Source organism: Mustela erminea, chromosome 4, assembly GCF_009829155.1.
Source record: "Mustela erminea isolate mMusErm1 chromosome 4, mMusErm1.Pri, whole genome shotgun sequence".
NCBI classification, from domain to species: domain Eukaryota; kingdom Metazoa; phylum Chordata; class Mammalia; order Carnivora; family Mustelidae; genus Mustela; species Mustela erminea.
In genome coordinates, this window is record NC_045617.1 from 30,472,538 (window position 1) to 30,497,611 (window position 25,074).

At 37.6% G+C, this 25,074-nt stretch overlaps 1 protein-coding gene, 1 long non-coding RNA gene and 1 other non-coding gene across 7 annotated transcripts in view; 1 reads left to right on the forward strand and 2 right to left on the reverse strand.

The window, feature by feature from the left end:
• Positions 1-6,373, reverse strand: part of LOC116588191 — a 43,515-nt gene extending 37,142 nt beyond the window's left edge. For 3 of the 4 annotated variants that reach the window (XR_004284835.1, XR_004284833.1, XR_004284832.1), the window contains exons 1-3: positions 6,234-6,373; positions 5,808-6,138; positions 2,962-3,117 (exon numbers count right to left, since the gene is read on the reverse strand). This is a non-coding gene — a long non-coding RNA (uncharacterized LOC116588191). Of the gene's footprint in view, positions 1-2,084; positions 2,527-2,961; positions 3,118-5,807; positions 6,139-6,233 lie in introns of those variants that run through there. The other variant, XR_004284834.1, reaches the window with a different exon arrangement.
• Positions 6,374-6,396: 23 nt separating this feature from the next.
• ASCC3 (activating signal cointegrator 1 complex subunit 3) overlaps positions 6,397-25,074 on the forward strand; it is a 336,284-nt gene continuing 317,606 nt past the window's right edge. The window contains exon 1 of one of the 2 annotated variants that reach the window (XM_032338962.1): positions 6,397-6,715. The gene's annotated coding sequence lies outside the window, so the exon portion shown is untranslated. The remainder of the gene's footprint in view (positions 6,716-25,074) is intronic. The other variant, XM_032338961.1, reaches the window with a different exon arrangement.
• On the reverse strand, positions 11,015-11,147 carry LOC116589621. Its single transcript, XR_004285380.1, has one exon. It is a non-coding gene; the product is annotated as a small nucleolar RNA SNORA38 (small nucleolar RNA).

Sequence of the window (25,074 nt, forward strand, 5' to 3'; positions counted from 1 at the left end):
CTCCAAGATTATGACCTGAGCCAAAGGCAGTCGCTTAACCAACTGAGCCACCCAGGTGCCCCCCTAGTTTTTATTCCTGGTATTACATGATAATATTTCCAAGTGTCAATCTTTTTCCTTCTATGTTCTGATACCCTATTTTTTTCTACTCAATCTGAAAACATTTCTCTCTACATTCTAAAAAACCCTCTTATAATTAAAATTTTTTTTCTCACTTTTTTTTCTAAATCTCTTTCTTTTCTAATGGTTGAATGTTAGCCCATTGGATTGGCTCTCCGTGACTCTTCATGTTTTCTCATATTTTCTGTTTATGTCTTTGTATGCTAAGTTCTAGATTTCTTTGACTTTATCTCTGGTACTTCCCTTGAATTTCTCATTTAAGGAATCATGTGTTCAGTGTCTCTGAACTATATGATTCTATGGTTGCTCCTTTTTCGGAGTACCTTATTTATAGCTCATAGATAAAATATATTCTGAATACTTAAGTTTATAAATTGGAGTGTTTTTAAAAAATGTTCCCTTCTATTTTGTGAAATATATCTGTTTCCTCTAGAGTTTGTTTTTCTGTTTTCCTTTCTCTCTCTTTCATAACAGTGATTTCCTGATTTGCCTGTTTATTCTTTATTGTACATTTCTATACACATACACATATGATATAACACAAATATTTATCTAAATATATATTATATTATATATGTTACATAAGATTTACTTGTATTTGCTACTTATGTGATAAATACACATATAAAATGCATATAAATATTCAGCAAAATATATAAAGTATATATTTTATATGTTTAAAGTATTTAAGTACATTAAATAAAAAAATTAAAAAATTAAATATGTATGTATATATAAACTGGTAATTGATTTGTTTGTTTTATTTATACAGGGGTGCCTGGGTGGCTCTCTCAAGTGAGGGAGCCCACAAGCAGGGGGAGAGGGAGAAGCAGGGAAAGAGGAAGAAGCTGGGAGCCCAATGAGGATCTCACTCCCAGGACCCTGGGGTCATGATCTGATCTGAAGGCAGACACTTAACCAACTGAGCCATCCAGGTGCCCTTCTTTGCTTTTAGTAAGCAGGATGACTTCCAGTTTTCTCTCCTATGTAGTATAATTGTGAACAAGTGCCTGGGTTTGATAGGGTAGGACCAGGAATGCTAAATATCAGGTTTTACTTTAGGATGAGAAGGCAAGTAACTAGCTCTCTGAATGCTGGCCCTGAGTACCACAATGAAAATGGTATTACACTGTGTTGTCAACATAAAAGCTTTCATTTCCTCTCTACTATTTGCACAATTCATTTCAAGACTTTTGGGGTCTTTTTTGTTTCTTTGTTTGGTGGCAGATGTCTTTGTCAGCTCTCAGTATGTACAATGAAGAAGGAAATGTGTGTGGTGCCTGAGTCAAGTGTACCATATATAGAATGTCAACCCCATTTTCAGCCCTTATTCTTACTTCTGCTCTCTGCCATGCCTCAACCAACTCTTTTGTAGCTTCTTCACTGTATTTTTTGGCAATGGTTTTAGGTGTTATTCCTAGTCAAATCTCTACCATTAGCCTTGTTTCCCAGGAAACTGTTCAAGTTTCATTTACTTTTCTCTTCTCCACTGAGCATTCTCCTCTCCACATAAGTACATGCACCAAACACACACTATCTTCACTTTTTTATTTATTCCTCAGTTTTCCTACTTCTAAATTTTTATTTCAGCACTGTATAGGAAAGAACATTAGGCAAATTATATGCCAAGTCTACCATCTCATCTTGAACTGTAAGCCAAGAATAGCTCTCTATAGAACTTATAAGCATATATTTGCCATTTGGATAAAACTTATTGCAGAACCCCCCCTTGCTGACTATCCCTTCATCACATGACCACCTCTACAAAATTCTTATTCAAAAGGAAATAGAATTACTTCCAGGGTAACAGGAAGAGCTCACATTCCTTTAGTTGTTTGATGACCTAACAAATTCATTTTATTAAGGAAGAGGAGAAAAATGGTGACTGTGTAGACAACCAACAGCGTCTCCCATCATAATTTTTTTCCCCGTATCATCATCATTTATTAAAAAGACTAGGGAAACTCATTTTAGAATTGAGTTTTTTATTAATCAGCATCCCCCAGAGGTTAAGCGTCAGTTCCAGGCAAAGAAATGCACTGGGGTCCAGCAGAGATGTAATTTTAAGACCCGATGTTAATTTTAAGTTGGGGTATGCAAAAAGGAGGGGGAACCTATGGACTGTGAATAAGTAAAACCAAAAATATCCAGAAGCCAAGGCTGTGGGACACTGGTGAGCTGAACAGACCTAGTAGATACACATACTGAGATACTAAGGGACTCATGGGCTAGACATGAGTCTGGAGCTTATCAACCCATTCTGACAACTCATGAGGTAATAAGGGTGAGAGTGAAAGGCTAACATGCTAAGAATGATAGAACATAGAGATGAAAAGAACCAAAAAACATGGATGACTTTGTTGAGTCCATGAAAATATGCTGGAAACACCTTCATCTTGAGATTTTCTGTTTTTGAGGGAATTTTAAGAAAATTAAGGCACTATTAGTCAAATAATCTAGTTACATACACACACGTATATAATTTTACATATATGGGTTCATGTTGTGTATGTATTATTTTCCAAACTATTTACTCAATGGTACTCCTTGATAAATTTCCATATCAAACAATACAGATTCATGTCATACTTTTTAATCCCGTCTGTGTGAGATACTTCCAAGACTGCCCCAGTGGATGCTGAAACCAATGCTAGTACCCTGTATATACTATGTTTTTTCCCACACATACACACTTATGTTAAGGTTCAGTTTATAAATTAGGGGCAGTAAGAGATTAACAACAATGACCAATAACAGAATAACTACAACAATATAATGTAATAAAAGCTATGTGAATGTGGTCTTTTTCTCTCTCTAAATATCTTATTGTAGTGTACTTACCCTTCTTCTTTTGATGTGAGAGGATAAAATGCCTAGTGATGAGATGAAGTGAAGTGAATGACACAGGCATTGTGACATAGCATTAGGCCACTATCGTCCCTTTGATGATATATTAGAAGGATCATCTGCATCCTGATAGTGGTTGACCTCAGGTAACTGAAACAACAGAAAGGGAAACCTTGGACCAGGGCAAAACTACCATAATCAATTTAAATCTATAACCCACTGTTTGTGGAATAACACTTTTTTTTTTTTTAAATATTTTATTTCTTTGACAGAGAGAGACACAGCAAGAGAGGGTACACAAGCAGGGGGAGTGGGAGAGGGAGAAGCAGGCTTCCTGACCAGCAGGGAGCCTGATGCGGGGACTTGATCCCAGGACCCCAGGACCATGACCTGAGCCAAAGGCAGACGCTTAATGACTGAGCCACCCAGGTGCCCCAGAATAACACATTTTTAACAAATACTTTATTCATTTATTTGACAGAGAGATAACAAGTAGGCAGAGAGAGGCAGGTGCGGGGAGAGGCGGGGCGGGGTGGGGGGAGGAGGCTCCCTGCTGAGCAGAGAGCCTGATGAGGGGCTTGATCCCTGGACCCCAAGATCATGACCCCAGTCAAAGGCAGAGGCTTAACCCACTGAGCCACCCACGTCCCCCTAGAATAATACATTTTGAAGTATGAGTTTTAATTGGTTGCCCAACCACCCATTAGTTTCAACGCACCCTGCTCAATATATTTTTTAAAAGATGGTATTTATTTGTCGGAGAGAGTGTGCACAAGCAGGGGGTAGCAGCACGCAGAGGCACAAGCGGACTCCCCGCTGAGCAAGGAGCCTGATGTGGGACTCAAGCCCAGGACCCTGGTATCATGACCTGAAGTGAAGATCACCGGTTCCCTTAACTGACTGAGTCATGTAGGCATCCCCACCCTACTCAATATTGACAAGAGATTCATATAATCCCATTTTCTCTTCTTTTTTTTTTTTAAAGTTTATTTATTTGAGAGAGCGAGAGAGAGAGCATGAGAGGGGAGAAGCTCAGAGGGAGAAGCAGACTTCCCGAGGAGCTGGGAGCCCCATTCGGGACTTGATTCTGATCCTGGGACTCCGGGATTATGAGCCGAAGACAGTCACTTAAACAACTGAGCCACCCAGGTGCCCACAATCCCATTTTGTAACTGCCAGATCCTAATTGCCTACACTATTAAATTTCTTAAATTAAAAACTGAGTCTTCTTACAGATTAGCTTTTGATTTTAACTTTGTCACTGCCTTCCAATAAGCACCTTCCATTATAAACCAACGGGTTACTCATTATCATAGAGGGCATCTGTAATCTTGTTTCCTTGTCTTTGCTCATAACACACTTTCTAGACAGTCTTCTATCTCTTCATTAGGAATCCTGTCATCAGACTCTTTCCGCTGACATTTTGGAAAACCCTCCAGGGATTACAAAGAGGACAAAGATAGTTCTCAGAGCTCAGTGAAGTGTATTTCCCTCTAGGTCAGAATTGCTTAATAGAAATAAGATGCAAGCTACCTATGTAATTTAAAACTTCCTAGAAGCCACATTAAAAAAAAAAAAAAACCAGGCAAAATTACTTTTAATATGACTGACCCTATATTCCAATATGTACTCAATATAAGAATTAAGATATTTTACTTTTGTTTTTGTACTAAATTTCAAAATCTGGTGTATATTTTGCACTTGCTGCATGTTTACATTTTCTGCTACATTTCAAGGGTAAAGAGCCGCATTTGGTTAGTTCTAGGGCAGTTCTAGGCAGGGTCCATTTTCAATCTCCTTCTTCTCCCTTAACTCTTGGGAACTGTGATAAGAAAAGAACAATCTGCCACATGAATGTCTACCACTTACTGTCAGTACCTCTCGGTATCATGTGGCATGCATTTGTCTTGTCTCATAAATTAACCTCTAAATTCTTTTAAGTCTGGGACCAAGGGTTGATCCAATCTGAAGGCTGGGAATGACTATAAAAAACCATGAGCCTGGGTGGCTCAGTTGGTTAAGCAGCTGCCTTCAGCTTGGGTCATGATCCCAGCATCCTGGGATCAAGTCCCACATCGGGCTCCTTGCTCAGCAGGGAGCCTGCTTCTCTCTCTGCCTCTGCCTACCATTCTGTCTGCCTGTGCACGCTCTCTCTCTGACAAATAAATAAATAAGTAAAATCTTTAAAAAAAAACAAACAAAAGAAAAAAAACCATGAGCTAGTTCTTTTCATATATGGCTCCCTTGCACCTCCTACCTATGAAATAAGCCTTCAGAATCTAATTAAGGTCAAATCCAGTAGTTGAGGCCCCCACATATCCTAAGGCAGACAACTTCTCTGACTACTGCTAGAAAGATCTCCTTTTTCAGGACATGGAACCCGTTTCTCTCAAGTCTGCATCTCTTGAGACCAAATGAAACGAATCTAGTATCACACGACTAGTGTTTATTCCATGTTCCTGTAGCTTTCTCTCTTCTCTGAGAATCCTCCCCACTTCAATCAGTACTTCTTTTATGTGTTACATTTTGGGGTTCTCGTCATCATCTGCTCTTCTGTGAAATAATAGCAGCTTCTTTGAGTTTGCTTGTTATTTTTTTTGTTTTTTTTTTTTTTTTTTTTTTTTAAGTGCTCAATCTAGATTGAACACAGAACTCCAATTATGGCTTGGCCAGTCAAGAGTATTAACCGCATTACTGTTGACTGCCTTTCTATAAAACACAGTTCCATTAGGCATCAGGACACATTCCTTCTGAGAAACGGAGGTGGAAGAGGAGGAAGCTAGGACACATTAAGTCAGGCCGTCATGCCCGACGTTTGGTCTGGAACTGTATACACATACCCAGACAGTTCTTGAGGTTTGTTAATTTTTCTTAATGTCGTCAGTCTTTCCAAACGAGCCAGGGAATCTTAAAGACATTTTGTTTGTGGAGGCGGCCGTCCGACCAAAGGACCAGATAGCAGAGAGAACTTGAAGATAACTGAACTGAGAATTGAGAAAGCTTAAGGAAAGCGGACCCGAGACTAGAGAACCGCGTGTAAGGTGTCCCATAGCCGGGAGCTCGTGGCTGGTGATGCAGATCGCAATGACCCGGTTCTTCAGACTTCATACTTACTGTTCTTCTCTCCTTTGTAGGAATTATTACTTCTTTGTCTTCATCCTAGGGAAAAGACTAGGAGAAAAGATGCAGTCAACTCCAGTAATTGCGAGGAAAATCCTCTGGCAGCGAGCTAGAAGCTGCAGGCCTGACCCCGCAGGGACACCCACCTGACCGCGGAGCCCCAGGAACGCGCGCGTCCGCGCCCGTGCCCGTTTGGGGACGCGCCCTCGGCGCCAGCCCGGCCCCCTTCGCAGCTCAGCTCCGCGAGCGGGGGGTGAGCGGGAGGCGAGCGGGAGGCGGGCGGCGGCGCGCGCGGACGGGGTGGGGCCCGGGGGAGCCGACGTGCCGACGTTGGCGGCGCGGCGGTCGGGTGACGTGTAGGCGCGCGCTCGCTCCGCCCCCTCCCTTCTAGCCGGGTTTGTAGGTCTGTGTGGTGGTCGGGGCGCTGTACGCTGTGACTGGGAGCGACCCCGGCGAGCTCCGGGTGGGGTGCGGAGGGAGGCACAGCGGTGCAGCCGCCCACTGGCATCTTCGGCTCTGCCCTCCGTTCTCTACCCGGCGTGGGAAGTAAAAATGAAAACGAAAGGGAGGGAGACTCGAAGGCAGAAGCTGACCGAGTGATGGGACGCGCGTGAGCTGGTGCCGAGAGGTGAGGAGGTGGAGGTGGGAGAAGGAGGAGGGGCGCCGCGGCCAGGGCTAGATGGCGGGCCCGGGAGTTCGGGGGTGGGGGCTACGCGACCCGACAGCCCCTTCGGGACTAGGCGGCAAGCCAAGAGCTGTCATCCCTCTCGGGGCCTGAAGTCGTGTCTGTGGTCTACGACAGTCTGGTCCCACTCTTGGAATCTGTAGGTGGGGGTCGTGATGAGAAAAATCGACCCAAGCCACACATTGGCCAGGTATTAGGCCACAACGTGTGACCCGATGGGGTGATTTTTCTTTCCTGTTTGAGGGTAATTTGCTTTCTTTAGGTTTCGTTTGTTTTGTTAATAGCCGTGGTAACTTTTTCGTTTTCTTCACCCAGATTTTGGGAGAAAAGCCTCCTTTATATTTTTTTTACCCCCACACTGAAAAGTAAATAGTCTGGTTAGGGAGTTGGTCATGGTGAATTGTGGGTGAATTTAGCAGTCGCCGAGTCTAGAATGTCATATTGAAGTAAGTAGATGTGTGCGCGTTTGAGGCAGGTGTTGTGGGTATGGGGCAGTTGTATTAAATAGCCTTTATATCATAAGTTAATTTATTGAATGCAGTGTATTTTGCTCTTCTTTGGTTTAAAAGAAGCGTAATTTTAGCGTTAGCTAAAAGTTTGATATGAATGGTATCACATGTACACTCAAGCTAGTAAGAGTATTTTCTTTCTCTAAGTAAGATTGGATTGAATAACCAGTATCTTCATCACTAGATTTCATGTTTCATGGATGAATTTTTTTTCTCATTTTCAGAGTGTTGTGAAAAGTTAAGAATTCAGCTTTTGATTCTAATCTGGATTGAGGTTCTGTGCATGTATTTTTTATTTGTGATAATACTATAATAGTAGTCTCGCATGAGAAAAGCGCTCCTTAGAGAGGCCAATTAAGTGTAGGCTATATGATCTTATTTAGATGAATAATTTTTCATGGTTTAGCCGCCTTGATCCCTGCTGAACAGCTTTCTTTTATTTCATTCTTGCATATCTTCATCTGTGCCAGGCACTGTGCTAGGCCTAGAAAATCAAGAGAGAGACAGTGTCTGTGCTTATGCAACTTTCTATAGTCCCATATCCTTTTAACAGAGAATCTTAACTAAGGTTCCTCTTCATGTCGTGGATCTCTAGTGGACCAAAGTGAAGCTTTTCATGAGAGTAAGTTATTGTCAATAATAATATGTAATGGGCCCCTAAAAAGGAATAGATTATTTTTCTTGAACAGCATGACTTGATTTTGCCTTTGATCAAAAAGCATACGTGCCAATGTTTTGCCAGTTAAGAATAATTTTTTTTTTTAAAGATTTTATTTATTCATTTGACAGAGATCACAAGTAGGCAGAGAGGCAGGCAGAGAGAGAGAGAGGAGGAAGCAGGCTCCCCGCAGAGCAGAGAACCTGATGCGGGACTCGATCCCAGGACCCTGAGATCATGACCTGAGCCGAAGGCAGCGGCTTAACCCACTGAGCCACCCAGGCGCCCAAGAATAATTTTTTTTTTAAAGATTTATTTATTTGTTGGGGCGCCTGGGTGGCTCAGTGGGTTAAGCCGCTGCCTTCGGCTCAGGTCATGATCTCAGGGTCCTGGGATCGAGCCCCGCATTGGGCTCTCTGCTCAGCAGGGAGCCTGCTTCCTTCTCTCTCTGCCTGCCTCTCTGCCTACTTGTGATCTCTCTCTGTCAAATAAATAAATAAAATCTTAAAAAAAAAAAAAGAGTTAAAAAAAAATAAAGATTTATTTATTTGAGAGAGAGAGGGAGAGGGAGCTCAAGTGGGGGGAGGGGTATTGGGAGAAAAAGAGAGAGAATCTCAAGCACACTCCCCACTGCGTGGGGAGCCCAATGCAGGGCTCTGTCTCAATACCCTGAGATCATGACTTGAGCCAAAATTAAGAGTCGGCCGCTTAACTGACTGAACCACCCAGGAGCCCCCAGAATAATTTTTTTTTCTTTCTGTAAAGTTGGCTTAAATACAAAGTTCACAATTGGAAATCAGTTTCTATCTGAAAAAGACTTTATTTTTCCCATTTTTACATTGGTCTCATTGGATCTTCTATGTGTTAATAACTTGTAATTCATAAGAATTATATGCACAAAGCATATTCATCAGAAATATGTATGGTACTTATTGACAAGTAAATTTTTTGCCCCATAGTACCTTCTCTGGGGAGGTAGTTAGCATAAGCCCTTGAAGTGCAAAGTATATCTTTATATAATGTGGCACAGTTTTCAACTCTGAGGAGATAACTACCTGAAGCTGAAATTTTAACAAACATTTATCGAAAGAAAAAGTGCATAATTACCAACGAGGAAAGAATAAGGTATCTTAATGTATTTAGTACTTGTGAGAAGGTAGGCATTATGTGTCTTTTTCCTACGTTATACTGTAAAGTTTTTTAAAGTAGTTACTGGGTCTTATTTCTTACATCTTTTGCCTAGTATAATGCCTCCCTCATAGTAGACTATGTAAATGTTAATTCATTTACCATATAATATCTCATTTAAGTCCTCCATTTTGCATGTAGATGAGCAAGTATGTTTGAGAATGTTTGTGTTCAGTTTCATTTTCCTGCTGTTAGCTGTAACAGCAGGTTACAGGTTTCAGAAATAAGACAGGTTTCAGAAATAAGATAACAGGTTGTCTTATTTCTGAAACTATGTTATTCAGATTTAATACAGGTTAATCCATCTTTGAATCTGACTTAATCAGATCATTCAGCCTGAAAGGAGCATTTAAAAATCATCTTGAGGGGCACCTGGGTAGCTCAGTCAGCTAAACCTCTGTCTTCAGCTCAGGTCATGATCTCAAGGGAGCTGGAATTGAGCCCCACATTGGGTTCCCTGTTCATTAGAGAGCCTGCTTCTCCCTTTCCCTCTGCCGCTCCCCCAGTTTGTATTCTCTCTCAAATAAATAAATAAATCTTTAAAAAAATATATAATTTTGAAACTCCTCTTTATTTTATGGATCAGAAAGTTGATGCCCAGAAAAGTTAGCTGATTTTTTATCATCAAACAAAAATGGACATCTGAATTCAGTTCTCATTCTTTTTTTTTTTTTTTTACTTTCATACTATGTCATTTTGCCTCTCCTCGTTGTTACTTGAATAGACTAACTCCTGGGGACCTTTGTAAATTAAGGTAGAATCTTATTTTATCTGGTTTTGGAGTTTATCTTCCTCTAATTCTATGATCTGTTCTTCAAAGAGAATTGTTAGGAAATTCATTATCAAAGGTTTGAACTGATGTGGAAAATAAGGGTGGAATTTGGAAGACACACATAATTTTAAAGCTAGTAATATGTAATAAATTTACAGGTAGCAGTAAGTATTCTCAGTATATGTTTTAATAAAATCATTGCTAAGAAATATTTATATTTGAAGGTGGGAAAGTTCATACCTACTTGTTTAATAATTAAACCAGAGGGGCACCTGGGTGGCTCAGTCGGTTAAAGCCTCTGCCTTAGGCTCAGGTCATGAGCCCAGGGTCCTGGGATGGAGCCCCACATTGGGCTCTCTGCTAGGCAGGGAGCCTGCTTCCCTTCTACTCCCTCAGCCTGCCTCTCTGCCTCCTTGTGATCTCTCTCTCTCTCTTTGTGTCAAATAAATAAATAAAATCTTTAAAAAAATAATTAAACCAGAGATTTTTAAATGTACTGAATCAAAATTTCTGCGGGTGGTGTCTAGAAACGTCTATGTTCAAACAACTCCCCAGTGATCCCAATGCAACCAATTTATATTGGAGAACTTGTAACTAAACGATATGAATTCAGAAGCCTCTATTCTGGTCTATTAAAGCAGAGCTTCAAAAGGAGGGAATTATCTCGGGATTATGGAGTAGTCAGAGAGGAGGTTGGTAACGTTTCCCACCATTTTTGTTTTTACTTATTTTTTTGAAGATTTATTTATTTTAGAGAGAGAGTGGATGTGGCATAGGGGGTGGGGGAATAGAGAAGGACAGAGGGAAAGGGAGAGAGAATCCTGAGTAGGCTGGGCCTCCATCTCAGGCCTCCATCTCGGGACCCTGAGATCATGACCTGAGCCAAAACCAAGAGTCAGACGCTTTACTGACTATGCCACCTAGTTGCCCCAGTTTCCCAGCATTTTTAAACTTTGCTAGGTCATTTTGAAATTAAGTTAATGACTAGAAAGTTACTCAGTTGTGTGTAGCTTGGAAGCATGGCATGCAAATTTGATAAAGGAAAACATTCCATTCCAATAAAATTCTTACTAATGAGACAGTTTTTTTCTTTATTTCTTTTCTTCTTTTTTTTCCATTCTCGGATGGTTGATCTTGAGCCTGCAGGGAGAAGGCTGACCCCAGTCGTCTTCAAGTCAATGTTTCTTTGCTTCCAATTCTTACATGTCCAAAGACAGAAAACCACATGGACATCCCTTTGTTGAAGGGTTCTATTTGTCGTTTTTAGAAAAATTATTTTACTTACTTTCTTGAAAGTCAATAAATGCCCAACAGGCTAATCAGATAAAACAATCTAAAAATGTTAAATTCTACTTTTAAACATCAATAGAAATAAATATACCTTCATCTTGATTTAAGAAACTTAATTATAAAACCTGACACATATGATTTATAAGAAGAACTTAATATGAGGATGATACTCATTTTGTAAAAATAATCTCAGTGCATTTTTTCCCAGTGTGCATGCATTTTCTAAAATAGACCTGATTTAAGCAGGACTTTTAACACCGGGGGACTCCTTAAACTGTTTTTATGAGCATTCTTTAAGGAGTGAAGGAAACTTTGCAAAATATTAGCACTGTCTGCACTCTGGGGGTGGGGAAACAAGGAATAGCCTAAAGATCACTTTTAGAAAGAGTCACAGATCATTGAACAAATATTTATTGAGTTTCTTGGTATAGGCCAAGAACCATGCAAGGTACTAGGGAAAAGCAAGACATACACTACTGCAGTCCTGAGGTGCTAGTCAAGATGCTGGCTTTGTGAGACTTTGAATTGACTTGAATCAAGGAAAAGTACCTGTGAATGCAGCCTGGTCAGTCTGAAGTGAGTAAAGTAGAGGCTTTGTCATTGATTTAAAAAGTGAAAAAGTTGATATCCTAAGTTATTGATTTTGGCCATTAGCTTGGGGGGAAAAATAGTTATTAGGGAGTTTGAAAAATGATTTAACTTGTTTTTCAGAGCTCTTCTCTTTGTATTTATTGGATATAATAGAAATGCTAGTTAAGAAGTAACAGGTGAGTGGAATCTGTTCTTACATTCTTCTACTGTGGTTTTCCTTCTGAGCCCACTCCTACTCTAAGTTTTCTAGCAACTGTCAAATTTTACCATTGCTTTTTGTTTTCTATTATATTAGCCTGAAATTTAGAAAACACCCAAATATTAACTTCAGGATTAAATTTCTGCATGTACAAGTTCTTGAGTTCTTTGAGAAGAGTGGCATCATGAGTTGAGAAAATCACGTTAGATTTTTATTTCTTTTGTGTGTGGAAAACTTACTAGTTTGTAAAACATCTCCTTAAGGACTAAAATAAATTAATCAAATGATTAAATTAACTTATGTGTTGGGGGGGTATTTTTGAGGTTTTGAAATGAAGATGATGTAAACATTAAAAAATACATATTTTATATATGTGTGTGTGTGTATATCCAGACCTGTAAATACTGCCTCTTTTTTGTGGCCATTTTGAACTCCTTTTATCTTTCTTTTCAGTCGGTCTATCTGGCCATTATACAAATACTTACTGAGAACCCACTAGGCCCAAAATACTGATTTATTTTAGATGATGTGGATACTACAATGAACAAAGCAAAATTTTCACCCTCATCTGGCTCATATTCTATTAGATGAAACTGATAAAAAGCACAGAAAACATGTCATGTGATAAGTGCCATGAAATAAAGTGAGTTGAATGCAAGAGAAGGATTAGGGAAGAGGGTGCTGTTCAGAGAAGGCTTCTCTGGTAAAGAGACATTTGAGCAAAGACCTGAGGAAATGAAGGAGCTACCTATGTGGCATGTTTGAGAAAAGTGTTCATATAGGGAGATCTGCTTGGTATAGTTATAGCACTAGAAGGAAGGGCAATATGGATGTCCCAATACAAGCAAGGAGGAGAGTTAGAGGAGAAAGCCAAGTAAGAGAAAGCCAAGTTCTTTAAACCTTTGAAGTTTACTCAGAGGTATGGGAAACCTTTAAAGGTTTTTGAGCAGAGTAGAGCCACAAATGTTACCTGTTTGGGGGAAGAATTATTCTTGTTTGTGTGTGGAAACTAGATTGTTAGTAAGGATGAAAACAGGGAGACTAGATAGGCGATTCTAAAAATCTAGGGAAGAGAGAGTGACAGTCAGAAGTGGTCAGATTCTGAATATATTTTGAAGGTAGAATTGGGAGAATTTGCTGATGAGTAAAGCAGAACTCCAAGTTTATTTTTGGCCTTAGCAATAGTCAGAATGGAGTTGTGATTCATTAAAGGGAAGTAGACCACAGGAGATTTGCAGTGGGAGATCAATTTTGTTATTCTTAAGTTTGAGTTGACTATTAGACATGCAAGTGGAGATGTGAAAGAGGTAACGGGTATACAAATCTGGAATACAGATGAGATGTGCAGCATGGAGATAAGAATTTGGAATTAGTGTATAACTGATACTTAAAGCCTTGAGACTGAATGGGATCACCTAAGAAACAAGTGTAGCTAAAGAAGGGTCTGAGGTCTGATCTTGGCTCACAGCAATGCTTAAAGGATAGGAGGATGAGGAGGAATCAACAGGAGAAAAAAGTGCTAGTGTTAGAGAAAAAAAACGATATACTGGTGTCATAGGTGCAAAGGGAAGCAACTGTTTCTAGAAGGACTAGGTCAAAAACTGACAGGAATTAAGCAAGGACTGAGAAGTAACGTTGAATTTGGCAATGTTGAGGTTATTTGTGACACTGATGGCTCTTTTGATGAACAGTGGAGGTAAAAGCCTGATCAGAATGGAATTTTTATTGTAGAGAAGCTGAAAAGTAAGATGTTAATTGAAGAGGGCTGTGGAGTCAGTAGGAGTTTTTAAACATGGGAGCCCTTATACCATATTTTTAGGCTTTGGAGATGATCCATTAGAGAAGAAAATATTACTAATAAAGAGAGAGGGGACAATTCCATGTCAGCAATTTTATCATGTATCCCCACTGAGTAAATTTTTCTTGAATGAACTGGTGAAGGGATAGAAAGTGTTTTCACCAGATGCAATATATTTTTTATTGGTACTGAATAAAAAGTGGGATAAAAAACACTTTAACATCTTTTTCAGATGATTGTGAAAATTGATCAAGTTTTAGTCTTCCTTGGTTAGATTACCACCTTGAAGTTTACTTTTTCACCCCAGTGAGCTGGTGTTTCTCAAGTCTTTACAAGGTCTCAAGGTGTGCTACTGTGATGGGCTTGTCTGATCTTTTACTTTGTGTTCATTTTTCCCCTTTAACCTTTTAAAAAGTTGGTACATATTTCAAAAATTTGGTTACCTATTATGAACTATTTCCTTGAAAGGCATTGAGGCACAATGTGTGTGGGAACATTAAACAAGCACCCAGATGCTCCATGTTCAGATGTTCAGTCTCTCATTAACCTGATAATTTTTAGGTAGTAGTTTCAGAACCAGTGATTTGCCATTCAGTTTGTTGCTTTAAAACTACTCTCTCTCTTATTAGCCTCTGTATTTATTGAAACTTAATTAAAACTTTTAATTATGAAATATTTCAAGAATATGGGAGATTTCAGAAAATAATTTAACAAGATTTAACAAGTTTTAATTTTTGCCATATTTGCTTCAGATCTTTCTCTTTTGAAAAATACTGCAATTTACAGGATGTAAACCAAGGCATAATGAGGGGGTTGATGGAAAGAAATGGGATTGATTGACTTGGTAAAGAGAAGGCTTAAAGTAGGATGACTGGTGTGTTCACCTATTTAGAAGTCACTAATGTGGGAAGGAGTGCATAAATTTGATGACTTAAGTACAAATAGCTCTTTTAAAGTATATTTATGATCAGAAAGCAACATCCAGTAATCAGTTGTTTTCTGGTCTATACTTACATGGAAATTTTTATAAAACATTGAAAAACATCATTGTTTTGAATGAAAAACATTCAAAAACATCATTGTTCAATCTATACAGATACCATTTTTATTAAGTCAACAGATATCATGATTTTCCTGGTATCTTCACTGCAAAAATTGTTAACCAACAATCTTTAGAGAAATGTCTATATTATTATTTAAAAGTTTAAGGTTACTTGCACTAATTTTTAAGACATTAGAGAAAGTGAATTTTAAAAATATGTTTGTAATGCTTTTTGAAACATGACGTTTCTTTCAGTAATTAGATTTTAAAAAGGTGAAGAGTATCATTTTCAAAACTTGTTTTTCCTCTCAATTGTAGAATATATAATTTATTGCTAAGAAAAGTGGCCTAGAAAGAATATAAAAGAATGACAACTAACAGTCCTGATCCTTTCAAACTTTTTTTTTAGTTTAGGAAGCTGTGAGTAGCAGAGGATAAAGTCTCATAAGAAGATGATGGTTCATCTCAGGACAAGACACAGAAAAGACATTCTGGTGGACCTTTATTTGTCAGGGCATATTTCTGACTGATATCACAGAAAGCAAAAGAAAGCATTCTTTTTTTTTTAATCAATAGTTAAGTTTTCATAATATTAAAACAGTTCACACATGAATGTTAAATAACAGCTATGTCAATACATTTTTTTTTCAGAAATAATAAATAAAGCATATATATTAAATGCAGTGTAGTAACATAACAGAATTTTTACTCTCCATGTATTTGTACATAGGGAGGCATTCATAATGTCTAGTGAGTAGTAATTTACTTTTCTGTTTTTTATTTTTTGTTTACCACATAAATTCATTGGAGTCCTCATTTTAATGTTTCTCTCTACTTGAGAAAAAGGGGTAGTGAGTGTGTGCCAACTTCTTTTATATAATGTCAGTGTTAGGGCTATTTAAGAATTTCCTCTGCTATGCACAAAACAATAAGAAGTAAAGATTAAGGTCATCATACCCTTTGATAATTTTTTTTTTTTTTTTGATTCAGAGTGGATAATCCTGTTTGTTTGGGTGTAAAAACTTGAGTCAGAATTTTTAAAGGAGCTCATATTCATAAAGTTGTAATACAGAAGAACCAGTGTAAGGTCAGGAAAACTCTTTCTCTCTAAATAGCTAAGGCTTGAGAATCACTAGAGTTTTGGTTTAGTGAATTCAGGTTTTATTAAGAGACAGATAGACATTTTTTGGGTCTTCCAGAAGCCCATAGGTTGGGGTAGAATTAGAATTCTGCCTTTCTCAGATAACCTGGCCCAGGACTTTTCAACTGGACTAGTGTGGAGAGAGTTAAGATAGACACTCCTATTTTGTTGTGTATCTGTTCCATGTGTTATCCAGGAGTAATAAGTGAACTTGTTTAGGGTTTGTGAAATGCTTTCTGACTACACTTCTTGTTCTTAACTGGAGCTGATATAATTTTCTAGATACTTGTTTTTCCAAGGGCATTAAAGAAAAGAGTTCTTTATCCTTAAAAAGTAAAATTAACATAATTTTGGGGGTCTTTTATAATATGAAATGGTTTAGAGTTATGAGCCTAATTAGGTCTATTCTTCCTAGGGTGGGAAACCTAGGTTTAATATAAGTAAATAGTTGGGGGAAGTAAATTAAAGAGTATGAACCTTATATAAATTTTATTTTTAATAAAACATTAGATATGTTATTTATATAAAAAGTGTATATTTATGTATTATTTATATTACCCTTGCTTTCTGTGTTGTAGAGGCTCCAAGTGTGTTTTCTAATTTGACTGGAAACTGTTGAAGAGCAGTTGCTTCTTGCTTAGGAATGAGTTAGGATATTAAGTGAACTTCTTGGGTGGAAATAATGAATAGTTAAAAATTGCCCTTGAGGGGCGCCTGGGTGGCTCAATGGGTTAAGCCGCTGCCTTCAGCTCAGGTCATGATCCCAGGGTCCTGGGATTGAGCCTCTCTGCTCAGCGGGGAGCCTGCTTCCTCCTCTCTCTCTGCCTGCCTCTCTGCCTGCTTGTGATCTCTCTCTGTCAAATAAATAAATAAAATCTTAAAAAAAAAAATTGCCCTTGAAAATCCTTCAACTGGACACAAGTTTGTCAGAATGCACTGTTTTAGTATGTTATATGCAGTCGTGTCTTTTTTCCAGACTTGGAAAATGATCAGTTTCTTCAAATGAAACAGGTGAAAAGTTGGCTTGTGTTTAATGGCCATGATGTGTGTGTATATATATATTTAAAAGATTTTATTTATTTATTTTGAGAGAGTGAGAGAGTGTGCAGAGGCGGGGGGGACAGAGGGAGAGAGAATCTTAAGCAAACTCTAAGCCGAGTATGGAGCCAGAGGCCAGGCTTGATCTCACAAAAATCAGGAGTCCAACACTCAACCTACTGTGCCACCCAGATGCCCTATTTTTTTTTTTTTTTTTTAAGGGAACATAGGTTTAAACATTGCAGTGTAGCAGGATGCTCACAGTTTGAGATACATATAGTGACTCACACATGAAGGGAGCATCATAGTTTTATTGCTCATCTTCCATTCACTCTGGAGCAAGTAGTCAGTTATTAAATAGTGGCAGAAACTCCAGTATTACTGTTTCTGTCTGTCTATAACTTTATTTGGCCTGTTTTATTTGGTTGATTCAAATAGGTAACTGTGCCTATGATATGACTCTATTGTATTAACTAACTGATGGCAATAATGTACAAGGTAGGAATAAAAGGCAAAAATCTTCTTTAGAATTTACTGTGAAAAATGACCCCCCTTTGAAATGGCATACTAGAGGATTATATATGTAATGTGTCTACAAAGGCTGGTGTTTTCTAAATTCAAATCTTGGCTTAATTAACTCTTTTACAACTCACTTTTTAGAAGTAAAATATAAATATTCCAGTTTATTTTTCAAGATCTGGTTTGTTGGCATATCATTCTAAGTATTGAAATCTTAAATTCTAATTTTACTCCTTTCACAGCCTACTCCCGTTAGTCCAGTGTTTTTATCCCTCACCTACATTATATTACTTTGACTTTTCCTGCCAGTAATTTTCTACTATCCATGATTGCCAAGAGTTAATTGGTGACTTTACATTCGTTAGGAAATATAGTTTGGCTGTTATTTGTTTATAATAAAAAATACAGTAACTGTATTTTCCTAAAGTAAGGGTCAAGCAGTCAGACCCCTTTTAGAAAAACTTGCTATGTGGTATTTCAGAATAATGTGTACTAGAATTCTAGTCCACTGGTTGTTGGTCAATATCATTTCACAAAGGGAAACATATTCCATTCGGATTTTTTTCTTCCCTAAATTGAATGTTTAAAAGGACAATTAAGTACTTCAAGACCTTTTCTTTTTATCTGTACTTATATCCAATCAACATTCTGAAGATTCATTCAGATAATCACAAGTGGCTACTGCTGGCCAATAAAAATAGTCTTTTGGGTTTTAGTCTTTTATGAGTTATATGCTAAGGTGTTAATATTTATTATTAAAAGATTTTTTCATTCATTTGCCATTTAGTAGGTCATACTAAATATGTAATAAAAATTACTGAGGTAACTGCTACATAGGACAGTTTATCTTAAAATGTATTCATTGTAGTCTTATAAACCAGAAATTTTCACCATGCACATTATGATGTGTCTTTTTTTTTTTTTTTTTTTTTAAAGATTCCATTCATTCATTTGACCGACAGAAAGTGCAAACGGGGGAGCAGCAGGCAGAGGGAGAGTGGGAAGCAGGCCCTCTGCAAAGCAGATAGCAGGATGTGGGACTGGATCCCAGGACCCCAGAATCATGACCTGAGCCAAAGGCAGATGCTTAACCCTCTAAGCCATGCAGGGCCCCATGATGTGTCTTTAAGACCTCCAACTTGAACATCATTTCCTTTGGTTTGGACCTCAAATCAGAGCTTGGTCTCATCATTTAGACTCCACTGTCCTACTACTGTTGCTATGTTATAAAACCTCAACACTGGATCATACCAATCTTTGTTCGTTTGCCAGATTATTGCCACTCTAAATTTGTGTTTTTCCAGTATAAACTGAGTATTCATTGCTACCTGAAAAAATCTTTTACTGGTTTTTTTTTTTTTTTTAAGATTTTATTTATTTACTTGACAGACAGAGATCACAAGTAGGCAGAGAGGCAGGCAGAGAGAGAGAGAGTGGGAAGCAGGCTCCCTGCTGAGCAGAGAGCCCAACGCGGGACTTGATCCCAGGACCCGGAGATCATGACCTGAGCCGAAGGCAGAGAGGCTTTAACCCACTGAGCCACCCAGGCGCCCCTTTTACTGGTGGTTTCTTAATCAGTTTCCTAAATTATCGTTGGTGGTGAAATCAAACTTTTGCTTCTGTCTTCAAAAATTATTTTCTCATTGTCTTTTGAATTGTTTCAGCAAATCTCAAAGATTTTGGTGGAAACTCCCTTTCACCACCTTTCTCTCTCCCTGTTCAATGCTTCACCATGTTACAATTGTATCTGTACCTCCAGACATCCATCCCTCCCTGCTCTTCCTTCTAGCAGTCTTATCTCTACCTCATGCTTTTATTCTCATTCACTCCTATGAGTGATTAGGAGTGACTATTATGACTAAGGGAATAGTCCCTTAGTCATAGCAGTGTTTCCTTCTCTCTCTACTGTTTCCCTCTCTCTCTACTCCTTGTCTTCTCCCCTGATTATTGAATTGTGCTAAACTCTCTCCTATATTTTAAAAAACTGTTGACCCAATGTATTTTACTATTTCTTGCCTTTCTCCTCTTCTCTGCCAGGTTCCTTGAAAAAATAGCTTGTACCCATTTTATTTCCTTATTTTCTCCCTTCCATTTATTCTTCAACCCACCGAAATTTGCTTTCTCCCCCAGTTCTTTTGAAAGTATGTGTGCTAAACTCACCTAAGACCCGGGAGTGGCCAAATACTGTGAACAGCAGTTGTAACATTCTGTTCTCTTATGGTAACACTTTCTTCATATTATAACTGCTGATCTGTTTCTTAGGACTCTATTCTTGGCCCTCTACTGTCTACTCTGAAGAGGTTTTTAGGGGTTCATGTGGATGGGTTTCATGGTATTCATGTGGCTTCTGAAATGAATTATAAAATATTTATATATGTGTATGTCTGTTTTCTTCGGGAGAAAGTCCACAGGTTTATTTATATTTGACTTAAAGCAATGTATTCACTCATGGATTTAAGTGCCCTGGAGTCATAACTCTAAATTCTCTATTTCTAGCCCAGATCTTTGATAAGGAATCCAAAACTGGTGTTTATCTTACTTGATGGCACATGATCAAAACTTTCCAAAGCAGAATTATTCAGTCATCTTTCCTCTTCCTGTATGGCATCTATTACATATATGCCACTATTCTGCCTCTCCTGAATAACAAATTTGGGTGTCCTGCTCCTTTCCCCTTCATCTTCACAGCATATCCTACCCATTCTCTCTTTCAGTTGTAAGTATCTCTCAAATTCATCTTCCCTGCTTTTTCTTGCCTTAATTCCACCCTCTTTATCTTACGTCTGGTTTACTGTAATAAATAACTTTACAACTGATTTGCTGGTCTCCAGTTTGACCCACATTTAATCTGTTCACCAAACTTAAATCTGAGTAATTTTTCTACTGTATGTTAATTTTTTTCAGTGACTCGGGTTGTCAGGATAAAAAGTGCTTAAATTGAAACATGGTGTTGGGTCTCTGCTCACATCTTTATTCTTATTACATGAGTCTCCAAATGCACATTATTTAGTTTTCTCCTTCATGCCCTTACCTTTTCTTCTCTACTAGGCAATTCATTCAAGCCCTGTAAATCTCAACTTCAGTCCTTATCTACCTTCCTCCCATTCTCTTAGATGTGCCACCTGTGTCTTCCTACAGTTATAGCTGCATAATTACTGTAACTCTTCTTAACCATACTGTAAGCTTGTTATTCAGAGCAAGTGTGGTCATAACTCTAATTTTTTTTAAAATCTTTTAGAGCCTCACAATGTGTCTAATGTATAACTGGTCATATATAGATATTTGCTAATTAAATAAATAACCAAGATGTAAAATTTCTCATTTTGACTTTTATGCATTTAGGTATCCTTAAGTGTTAGTAATCTTTTTTACTGGTACAAACTACAGTGAGTTTTGAAAAACAGAATTCTGTAAATCTTATTTATACCCAGTATCTAAAACTGTTCTTTGTAAATCAAAGAAACTCAACTATTTGTCAATAAATGATTTAGAGGTGATCATGAACAAATGAGCTATTACATTTTTGAAGTGTTAGTGTTCAACCTGAGGAAGAAAACAGAAAACAAATCAGAAAATCAAGTAGTATGGGTTACTTAGTTTTCTTGACAACTATAGTTCATATTGGTCATTTTGATGAGACCTTAGGAAGTTTTAAAGTTTCCTATTAGATGTAACAACATCTAACATCTAATGTAGGATGTGACAACAGTGTGACCTCATTACCAGGCCATGCTGTTAGATCTCTTCTTAGAGACTGGGCGTATTATCTTGTTTGTTAGGCTTGTGAATTAGACTTCATCCATCTTTATTCTCATGCCCTACTGTTTTTAGAGAAGAACAGGGGATTCAGGAGATTATAGTGGGCTATGTCAAAATGATGGAAGTAGTGGTTTCCAAATACCTGTTTTATTCATAAAACATAACTGAGGCAGAGTATTCCATGTAGCGGAATATTCCATGTAGTGTATGTCTTTTGTTATGATGTTGAGTTTTGAAAATACTAATTTATGTGGTAAAAGGCACGTTCTGAGGCAGATTATATTCAGTTTTCTGTCAAGATCTTTAAACTTCTGGGTTAATGTCAGTCATTATGAATAGAATGCCTATCTTGATAGTCTCTTAATCTGGACAGAGAATTTAAACCTCAGTGCCCAAAGACGTTGTGACCCTTACTTCTCCACATGGATAATAGTAACTATAGGTTCCATCCTTGGGAGAATTGAGAAAAAAGTCACTCAAGTCACTCTGAGTTAAGACTTGATTCTCTCACAGACCATGGTTGAGAAAGGCTCCTAGAAAACAGGTTGTGCACTTAAAATTAAGCTCAGGTCACTAAATTCTTAGTAGGTGGAAACTCCTTGATCCCTATTGATTTGAGACAAAATTGAATGTGATTTAAGAATGAAAGATAATAAAAAAGAAAAAAAAAAAGAAGAATGAAAGATAATATCCCTAAAACAATTGTTTTCAAAGTGTGGTCCTTGACCTGAACTTGTTGGAAATGTAAAATTCTTATGCCTCATCTCAATGCCATCTAATCTACTGAGTCAAAATTGGGGATGAGGAGTAGAGGCAGGGGCTTATTAGTTTTAGCTGGGTAACTGATGCATACTAAGATTTGAGAATCCGTTCTGTGCTATTTACCCCTGCTTTCATTTCTTCTTCCATATGCTCCAGACAGTATTTACCCAGTATTAGAAAAATCCAGATGTGATTCCATGAGTGATTTTGTTTTCAGAAATACTCTCCTAAATTCACTCCCAATGAGTAGTTGAAATTTAAAGTCAGCTAGGTAGGGTGTTTATTTGCAAATTAGGTTATTTTACTTTTCTGATTAAAATTCTTTGGTGTGATACAGGGCATCCAAATCTTTTCTCCCCCCAGACATTTTCATACCATTTTCTTATTGATTTGGAATGCAATCATTTGTGGTTTTTTTTTTTTTTTTACTTTATCTTTGTTGTTTCTGATTTCTAGTCTATTGTATTTTGCTCAGAAAATAGAATCTGTATCAGGAGTCAGCAAACTAATTTGGTCACCCAGAGCCCAATAATAGTTTTATACTTTTGAAGTGTTGTTTAAAACAAAAGCAAAAACACATCCCAAAATATGTGACAAAGTCTGCCTGTGGTCTCCCATATCTAACGTATTTGTTCTCTCTTTCCCCAGAAAAAGTTTGTTGACCCTGATCTGTGTGGTACTTATTCTTTGAAATTCGTTGAAATTTGCTTTATGGCCTAATATACACAGACTACTTCATTAAACATGTACTCGTGAAGAGTATATATTTTCTCATCATTAGGTACAGATTTCTGTATATGTTCATTAAATTAAACTTACTAGTTTCACTGCTCAAGTCCCCTATATAACTTTACTGAATTTTTTAGGGCGTTGGTTTGACCTCTCAATAATGAAATATTGAACTTTCACTTTGATGTTGCACTTGTGACTTTTTCTGGAGTTCTGTTTGTTTGAATTTATTTTGAGGCTCTTTCATCAGGGCATGCAAATTGAAAATTTTTATATTTTCTTAGTGAGATGTAATTTTTATTATTATGTAGGGAGGGTTTTTTTAATCCTTTATAATACCTTTTGTTTTAAAGTCTGTTTTGTCGGATTTGATAAATTTTGGTAAAGCCACCAGCTACTTTTGGTTATAACTTACAGGAAGATCTTATTCAATCCAAGCTTCTTTGTCTTATGTTTTAGGTGTAACTCTGATGTTCACTTGTGTGCCATTTAGTAATTCTGTTGATCTTTTGCATGTTAAGTTTAATTATTGTGAATATTCATATATTTGGACTTCTTCCTCTTCGTCTCTCTTAATCTCTAATTTGTTTATTTATGACAGCATACTGGGTTACTTCTTCAGATCTTTATTTCAGGTTACTAGTTTTCTCCTATTCTTTAACCCCTATTGATTGTTTTTAAATTTAATAAATATATTTATTTCTAAAAGTCATATTTTCAAATTTGCCTGGTCATTTATTATTATTATTCGTTGTTAAATTCTCTCTTATTTTGTTAAACATTTCAGTTATTTTGTTTATAATTATTCTAATATAGGACTCAGAGATTTTTTTCAAGTATTAAGCTTTGTAATAACTTTCAAGGATATAAACAATAAAGAAGAAGAGCAGAATCAGGTCATGGTCTGAAATATTCTATATGGTCCCCCTGGTTCTTTTCCTTCCCACATTGAACACATGTTCTTTGACCCAAAATAATCAATGAGTTCGCTTAATTGAGGTTTGTGGAACATTTCACACTGTAGGAAGTTTCTGGACTATAAAACGTCTTTATTTCAGACTCTGGAGTGGGATTTCATAAGCTCTGCATTATTTACATTTTGGACTGGATAATTCTTTGTTGTGGGGAGACTGTCCTGTGCATTGTAGGATGTTGAGCAGCATCACTGGCCTCTCTGACAGAAGCTAGTCATACTCCCCACTCTCCAGTTGTGATAACTTGTGATAACTCAGAATGTCGCCAGATATTGCCTACTGTCCTATGTGAGGCAGAATCATCCCTGAGAACTGTCCTAGAGACTTAAATAACTTTTGTGACATTCTGCAGGGAGCCATGCATGCCTTATGAACCTATAGATTATAGTTTTGTTATAATAAGCAATCTTAACCCAGGATGACCCTCCAACAGTGTTTCATAGATAAAGACTTCCCTCATAGTCAGTATTATTAGTCTGTTTTTCAGAAGGTTTAGTTGTTTAGTTGTCAGCATATAAACAGGGAGATCAGATCATCTGACTTCTTTATTTTCCTGGGAGTGCTCTCCTTCCCCAGCTGCTTTAATTTTTTCCTTCTGTTCTAAAGTCTCTCTGTTTCATTATCTCCCTTTCTCCATTTTTTTTCTTTTACTATTTTCCAGATAATTACCGAGTACACAGAGTATTCCCAGACTATTCCATTTGTTAGGACAGACCAGTAAATAAAGGTCTTTTTTTTTGTTAAGAAGCAAGACAACAAGTAAACAAACAGGAGAATGTCATATTAATTAGTATAAGGAGAATTGAAATTCTGTGCTTTGAGAGATAGGAAGTGGATAGCTATGCTTTCTTAGATTGAATAGTCAACAAAGTCCCATCTCAGAAGGTGTCTTGTGTCAAGGAGTCTGTTAAATGAACATCAGAAGGGAATTTCAAACAGAGGGAACCATTAATGCAAATGCATTTAGATAGAAACATGCTTGATACTTCAAGAAGAGAAAAAGCCAGTGAGACTCTGAAAGCAAGGAATAATGTGAGATGAAATCAGTGAGCATAAAACAAAATTGAAGAAAAGATGGGAAAATGCTTTCCTGTCTTTCAGTGAGACTGGCATTGGTCGTATAGTATTGGAGTCCTTAGGAATCTGTAAAACTCATTTTGAAGGGGTGTCGTGGTAGTACCCACAAACAGGTGTTTTTGTGTTTCTTTTTCCTTTAGCCATAGCCAGTGTAGTTATTAAAAAAACTTCATGGGTTAAAAATGTTTCAGGAGAACTTTTCAGCATTGCGTTTTAACTAATTGGTTTTTCTTTTCTCTTGTACAGGTCAGTTTGT